This window comes from Leopardus geoffroyi, chromosome E1 (assembly GCF_018350155.1).
Source record: "Leopardus geoffroyi isolate Oge1 chromosome E1, O.geoffroyi_Oge1_pat1.0, whole genome shotgun sequence".
NCBI lineage: Eukaryota > Metazoa > Chordata > Mammalia > Carnivora > Felidae > Leopardus > Leopardus geoffroyi.
In genome coordinates, this window is record NC_059330.1 from 49,803,843 (window position 1) to 49,811,645 (window position 7,803).

Sequence of the window (7,803 nt, forward strand, 5' to 3'; positions counted from 1 at the left end):
CCTAGAATCTTGGTGATTTCCTGTTTGGATGGAGTTTGATTCCAACTGTGCTTGTCCTTTACAAAGAGGAAATTTCTCCCGCACTCAAAGAGGGAGGGGCCGCCCGCTGACCCTCCTCTGAACTTTTGCATTTAGCTCGGTGTGAAAGTAGTCCACCCAAATGAATCACTGGAGGGCACATGTTACGTTTCCTCCTGATGGCTCGTGAAGTAATTCATGCTCCCCCCACCTCATTTTCCTTTTGGGGAAGAGGGAGGAGGAGGGGGCGGGCCAGGCCTGAACTTCTGGCTCCTCTATTTAATGACCTGGGGCTCGCTTGGGGGGACAGGAGAGTGCAGTTCTGATCAGGGAGGCGGCCCCACCCTGCTGAATGTTCAAGAAAATACATCTTTGCCGTGAGTTGCCTGCCCAGACAGCAAAGATTCCCATGTATGTTCATCTTACTCTTTAACCCTCTCCTTCCCTTGCTGGAGTTAGGAATCCTCAGACACCCTTTGGCTTGTGGGTTCAGATCAGCCTTCTTTCCCCTGTGGTTCAGTGGGGGGTGGGAGAGGGGAGGTTCTTGTGTTCTTCGCCATCCCCTCATCTGTCACTGAAAGATAATAATAGGACCTACCCCATAGGGTTGTTGTGTGCTTGAAACAGCCCCCAGCACATGGTAAATAAGTGGGAAATCTTTGTTTGCTAGAAACAGTTAGGACTTCTTGGCTCCTGTAGCACACTGGGTTAAGTTAGATACAATTTATGAGTGGGACAAAAGACATAAAGTGTGAAAAAGCAGGCCAGACAGGGACCACTTTCAGGGGCACATCATGGCCTCAAAGCCCAGTCCTGGTGAGAAATCCCAAGATGGTACCATGGGCCCCTGCTTCACTCTGCTGCTGGCCTATGGTGGTGGTTATTTGTAAGCCTTGTTGAATGATCTCCATCTTTTTATTTGGAATCAACTTTCAACTGGTCCCCAATTTCTGAGAAACTTTGCAACTTCTTTTTCTCTTTTTTAATGTTTATTTATTTTTAAGAGAGAGAGAGAGAGAGAGAGAGAGAGAGAGCCAGAGCGTAAGCAGGGGAGGGGGGAGCATAAGCAGGGGAGGGGCAGAGAGAGGGAGACACAGAATCTGAAGGAGGCTCCAGGCTCTGAGCTGTCAGCACAGAGCCTGACGCGGGGCTAACGCACAAACTGCGAGATTATGACGTGAGCCGAAGTTGGAGGCTTAACTGACTGAGCCAGCCAGGAGCCCCCCAGTTTTGTAACTTCTGATGTGTCTGGTTAGGCATCATGGCGAGGGGATGGAGAAACCAGGCACACATGTGGCAGGACTGCTTTGCATTTTTCTGGGCTGGCAAAGGATATGGGCACGAAGCCATCACAGTCTTACGACTACAGTTCTCCTCCACTCATGTGGCCATGCTTCCTTAGCACTCGCTTGTCTGGCCTCAGTTCAGGGAACAATATTTTTAACTTGATTAGAGATTATCTAAGTACATTTCCCCTGCCCTATAAAGGTCAAGGGCAAAACTGTATGTGGAAGTCAGATGTTAGGTGTGCATGAGGTCCGGGTGGGGGAGGTGAAATCCTAGGGGCAGGATGTCCTCACTGTCCTCAGTGTCCTCAGTGTCTTTTCCCCGCTCTCAGCAGTGGGCCTGGCCCTTCTGTTCCTGCTCTGACTCTCCACGTCTTGGCCCCTGGCTTCCTCACCCACATTTCTTCAGTCCACACCCAGATTATCCCCAACCGCTGTTTGCCAGAGACATTGTTTCAAGCCTCTCACTGTAAATCCAGCCCCACCCTTCCGTTCCCACTGCTCTCGACTGCATCCAGGGTCCCAACTTTTCTTGCTTAGACTCTTGCAAATAGGCTCCTCGGCTGGTCTCTCAGCTTCCGACATGGTCCCATTTCAGTGCCCACCTGTGTTATGATGTAACCAAAACTCTTGCCAGAGTGAGCTTTCTAGCATGCAGATACGGCGATGATGTCCTCCTGTTGAAAAGCCTCCATGGCTTTGTGTCTGGCGTAGGCTACGCGTCATGACGTGGCCCTTCATGTTTTGGCTTCTGTTTCCCCTTCCTGCCTCGTCTCCCACCTCTCCTTTAGATGCCGTTCAGGTTTCAGCCCATAATACTTTCTGCAATTCCCCGAGTGCTTCATGCACTCGTGGACATGCCTTTATTCAAAAACTCTTTTGCATTTCCCTACCCGGAGAATTGTCTGTCCAAGCTTTGGCCTCCTGTCCCACGTTCCCTGATGCTTTTCCTCATGCCCATTAAGCTCAATATCATGTACTCTCAGGTACCCTTCTAGCTCTTTCCATACACTCCTATTAAAGCGTTGACCAGGCTGTGTTTTGTTGTTTGCATGTGTGAGAGGTTGAACTATGCACCCCCCCCTTGCCAATTTATATGTTGAAATCCTAACCCTTAATACGTCAGAATGTGATCTTATTTGGAAATAGGGTCATTGCAGAGGTAATTAGTTAAGATGGGGTCATATTGGAACAGAGTGGGCCCTTCATCTAATATGACCAGCGTCCTTATAAAGAAGGGGAATTTCGACACTGAGCTAGGCACACAGGGGGATCTCCACATGAAGCCGAGGGCAGAGGTCAGACTCATGCTTCTAAAAGCTGCGGGGCACCAAAGATGACCAACAAACCACCAGAAACTAGGTAAGAGGCAAGCAGCTGATTCTCCTTCATGATTTTTGGTAGAAACCATCCCTGTCAACATGTTGATCTCAGACTTCTGGCCTCCAGAACCATGAGCCGATACACTTCCATTGTTTAAGCTCCCCAGTTTGTGGTCCTTTGTGACAGCGGCCCAAACACACAATGCCCATGTCCGCCTTCCTCGCTCAAGTGCAGAGGGAGAGTGTTTCTTATCTCTGGACCCGAAGCTCTGAGGACAGGGCCCATCACTTGCAGGAGAAGTTTGCGCTCAGTGAATGAAGGCAAATCTTCGAGGGCAGGGATCTCAGGTTAGCCCTGCAATTGTAGCATATCACATAGGGCCTGGGACCCAGGAGGGGCTGAACTGTGGGCTACAATAAAATAACAGAGTTTTAGGCCCTGGAGGAGACACAGAAGGAGTATCAGATGTGGTTCCCGCCTTCAAGCATCTTTTATGGTTAGTAGAGAAGAGAGATCTGTCTGTACCTACGAGACGATCGAGAACAAGTCTGAGGCGGAAGGCTGGCCAGAGTAGAGAATCTGTATCTCTGCATGAATTAAGGGGCAAAAGCAAAGGACGCCCGTGTTTCCTTTTAGTCTAGCTAAATATCTAGCTCTCGATTTCCAGGAATTAAGTTGTGCGAACAACAGAGTCAGTATTTAAATGCAAGGGTTCCTTCATCTGTGAAGGTTATACTCTATTTTTATCTTGCACGTGTCCGTATGTTGCTTAAAACACGACTCCTTGTTTCTTGTTTGTGTGGCTGGTTTCCTACACTAGACTGTAACTCTGCATACAGGGCCAACACACTTTCTTCTTTTCCCTGCTTTTATAGGCTCTCGTACACAGCAAGGCATACAGCTGAGAATTCACACATTCCTGTGGAATAAATACGATTTGTGTATGTGGGTCTGTGCGTGTTCACGCCTAAGGGGGGCAGGGCGGTTAAGAAGTGTATTTAGAGTAAAAATCTGGGCTTATAAAATCTGGCTCTAGGTAAATGTTAACTATTATATTTAACTGGAACATCTAAATCTTAGGCATCTTAATGGGCCTATTGAAAAGGCTATAGCTAAGAGACGTATGATGAACTCTGTGCTAACTGCAATTAGCTGCGTCCCTAAGAGTTGTTGTTACTATACAGATGGGGGAAGGGGCATGTGACTGTTACCTTCTAGCTGTCTCAGCTATCCCTGAGAGAGGAGGAAGGCGGTTCTGTACTCTACATGGCATACAAGAGTACGGATCCCGAATGCAGCGAGATAAAGAAATGATTTGCTGTCATACCCAGTCTCTTCTCTTATGCTGAGCTAGAAAGAACAGAACTTTCTTTTAATGACCAAGACATGATGCTTCAACTTCGGCCAGACATTTTCTCCAAGTTTAGCCCGTGCATCAGAATTACCTGGGGTGTTTATACAAATGCAAATTCCAGGCTCCCACGCTAGAGCTAGTGAATCAGAATTTTTGGAAGTGGACCCAGGAATGTATAAGTTCAATAAGCTGATTCGTATCAGCGTGTAAGATTCTGTGCACACAGAAGTTCAATTCTGATACCACTGAGGTTGGGGAATCTTTGGTGCTAATGAGAACAGTCATAGATTTGATTTCAAATGATTCTGCTAGGATCCATTGTGCAATGTTGGCCATCCACCTGTGTCATAAGGTCATGGGGGACACCAGAGAGAGTGTGTCTGACCCAACATGATCTATCTCGGCTACAGCTGCTGGGCAAAACAAACAAACAACCCCAGTGCAAATGGCAGGTATGTAGTGTGATCTTGCTATAAAACGTCATGTCTTTGCTTATTAGTAAATTTCCTTTGGGAAACTGAATTAGTTTCTCTGGCCCCAGTTTTCTCATCTGACATGTGAAATAGAGAAATGAATGATCCCTAAGGCCCCTTTTCAGTTCTAAAAAATGATAATTTTACCATTTTGTCTTGTATGAAGCACATAATAACGAAGCTTTTTGTGCATGACCTATTCTCACTATATACCAAATGATTGAGATAGCAAGCCAGCGCATTATATAGGAAGAGTAAGAGTACTGAACTTGAGAGTCAAGAAGCTTAGATTTTAGCCCTGGCTCAGCAGCATAGGGGAAAATTGTTTAATGTCTCTGGGCTTCATTTTTCTACCGTGTAAAATGACTACTTGAGGTCAGAAAATTTCAAAATTCCATTCCAGAATGAATTTCCTCTAGGAATGATGATGAAATGTCAACAAAAACGAAGAGAAGCCATTGCCAGCAGCCCTGCTCCAACAGAAACATGAAAGCAAGTTATTCAGATGGATTGCAAATACTACCGGAGGGAAACTTGGAACATCAAGACTGAAGGAAGGGCAACAGAAATGGTAAAAATCTGGTGGGTAGATATAATAGATTCTTTTCCTCCTCTTCAGTTCTTTAAAATATGTATGGTGGTTGAAAGCAAAAATTATAATTGTGGAGTTTTAACACATGTAGACTTAATAATCACTACAACATAAGGGACCTATATGCAGGTAAGGGTTCTATATTCCACTCGAAGTGGGGAAATATTAACTCTAAGTAGGTTGAAAAGGGTTAAGTTTGTATATTTAATCCCTACCATGACCACTAAAAAAAAAAAAAAAAACACCCTAAGATATAATCAAAACTCAATAGATATATTAAAATGGAACATTACAAATATTCCAACCATACGCAAGAAAGCAGGAAGGGGGAAAGAGTGAAACAAAAAACAGAGGGAACAAACAAAAAATAAATTATAAAATGGTAGACCTAATGCAAACATATTAATAACAACATTAAATGTAAGTGGTCTAAATACACCAAATAAAAGACTGAGATCATCAGAATGGGTTAAACGGAAGCAAGCAAACAAACAAAAAGCCAAGACCAATAAATATTTTTAAAAAACCTGGACCTATGATAAGTGGACTATAAGAAACCAGATGTAAATATAATGACACAGGAAAGTTAAAAACGAAAGCATAGAAAATGATATACCAGGCAAACACTAATGAAACAAAATCTGGGATGACGATATTAATATCAGACAGGGTAGACTGTAGAGCAAGAAAGACATCAGGGATAGAAAGAAACATTACGTAATGATGAAAGAGTCAATCCACCAGTGATAACAATCTTAAGTTTGTATGTCTCTAACAACAGAGCTTCAAGGTACATGAAGTAAAACTAATAAGCCCGACTGGGTGTTGCATGTAAGCAATGAATCATGGGAATCTACTCCTGGAGCCAAGAGCACACTGTATATATACACTGTGTGCTAGCTAACTTGACAATACATTATATTAAAACAAATAAATCAACATTAAAAAAAACTAATAAGCCTGGAAAGAGAAATGGACAAATCCAACAATTACAGCTGGAGTCTTAAACTTTTTTTTTCTCTCTGCAATTAATAGAGCAAGTAGGCGAGGATATAGAGGAACTGACCAACACCATCAGCCAACTGGATCTAACTGTCGTATGTAGTGCACTCAACTCAACACAGGGCGTATTATTTTTAAGTGTACGTGACAGTTATGAAGACTGACTATACCCTGGGTTATAAAACAAACATTCACAAATTTAAAAGAATACAAAATCACACAAATTTTGTTCTCTGATCATAACAGAATTAGACCAGAAATCAATTACAGAGAGATAACTGGTAAATACTTAAGAACTTGGAAAGATAACCATATGATTCCCATCCGACTGGGTATTTGCCGAATCCCGTGACCAGTTATTTGCCGAAATTAATTGAAAACATATGGGTGCATAAGGGCCTGTTTGGGAAGATTTATAAATTAAATCTTTATTAATTTATTGGCACCTTTATTAACAATTGCCCAAAATTGGAAATAACACAAATGGCCTTCAATGGGCAAAACGGATGAACCAACTGGTGTATTCCCAGTGTATACCTTGCGTCTCAAGGTACTATGCTGAGTGAAAGAAACCAGTCTCAAAAGTTAATATGTTGTATGATTACGTTATGATATCCTAGAAATGGGAAAATTATGACAACAGAGAATAGCTGTTGGTTGGCAGGTGGTAGGGACAGTGACAAAGTAGTGACTACAAAGGAGCAGCCTGGGGGAGTCGCTTCTGATTATGGAATGGTTCTGTATCCTTATTGTTGTGATGGTGGTCACGCCAGTCTATACACGTGTTAAAATTCACAGAGCTATACATTTTAAACAGGTCGACTTGATTGGTCATATTATTCTTCTAACTCTATATTAAGAACCAAATAAAATAAAAAAAACAAAGCATGCATGCACTTATCTCAAAGAATTTCCCCCACCGTCTGGCTTCTAATAATAAAGAATGGCAAAATATCTAATTGTCTATCCATAGGAGAATAAATAAGTAAGTTGTGGCATGCTTAGACAGTGGGTAGCAGCAGTTAAAATGAAGGAACTATAACTATATTTTTCTCAACATGGGTACAACTTTAAGTTGTAAAAGCTATGAATACTTACATACAATATATATGTGTGTGTATATACGTAAATGTATGTGTGTGCATAGCAGTATGATACTTTAGATACGCCTCAAAACTGGCAGAGTAATTCTTGATATTATTTATGGGTAAATATATATGCATGAGAATGATGAACACAAAATTCAGGATAGTGGTTACTGGTCATATATGGGATCAAAGAGAGGGGGGATTGTTGCAGATTATATATGGGGCGTCGAAAGTATCCATAATGATTTATTTCTCAGCAGAAAAGAGCTGCAGGATATATTACAAAATGTTCAAATTTGACGAAGTTGGGTGGTGAGTATGTGGACGTTAGTCATATTGTTCTTTATACTTTTCTATATACTTAACAATATTTCATTAAAAGCTTGACTTGAGGGGCGCCTGAGTGGCTCAGTCAGTTAAGCGTCCGACCTCGGCTCACGTCATGATCTTGAGGTTTGTGGGTTTGAGCTCCGCGTGGGGCTCTGTGCTGATGGCTCAGAGCCTGGAGCCTGTTTCCAATTCTGTGTCTCCCTCTCTCTCTGCCCCTCCCCCGCTCGCACTCTTTGTCTCTCTCTCTCTCTCAAAAATAAATAAACATTGAAAAAATTTATAAAAGCTTGACTCGAGTTGCCTTGTGGTCTCATATCCTGGGTTATTCTATCTTCTT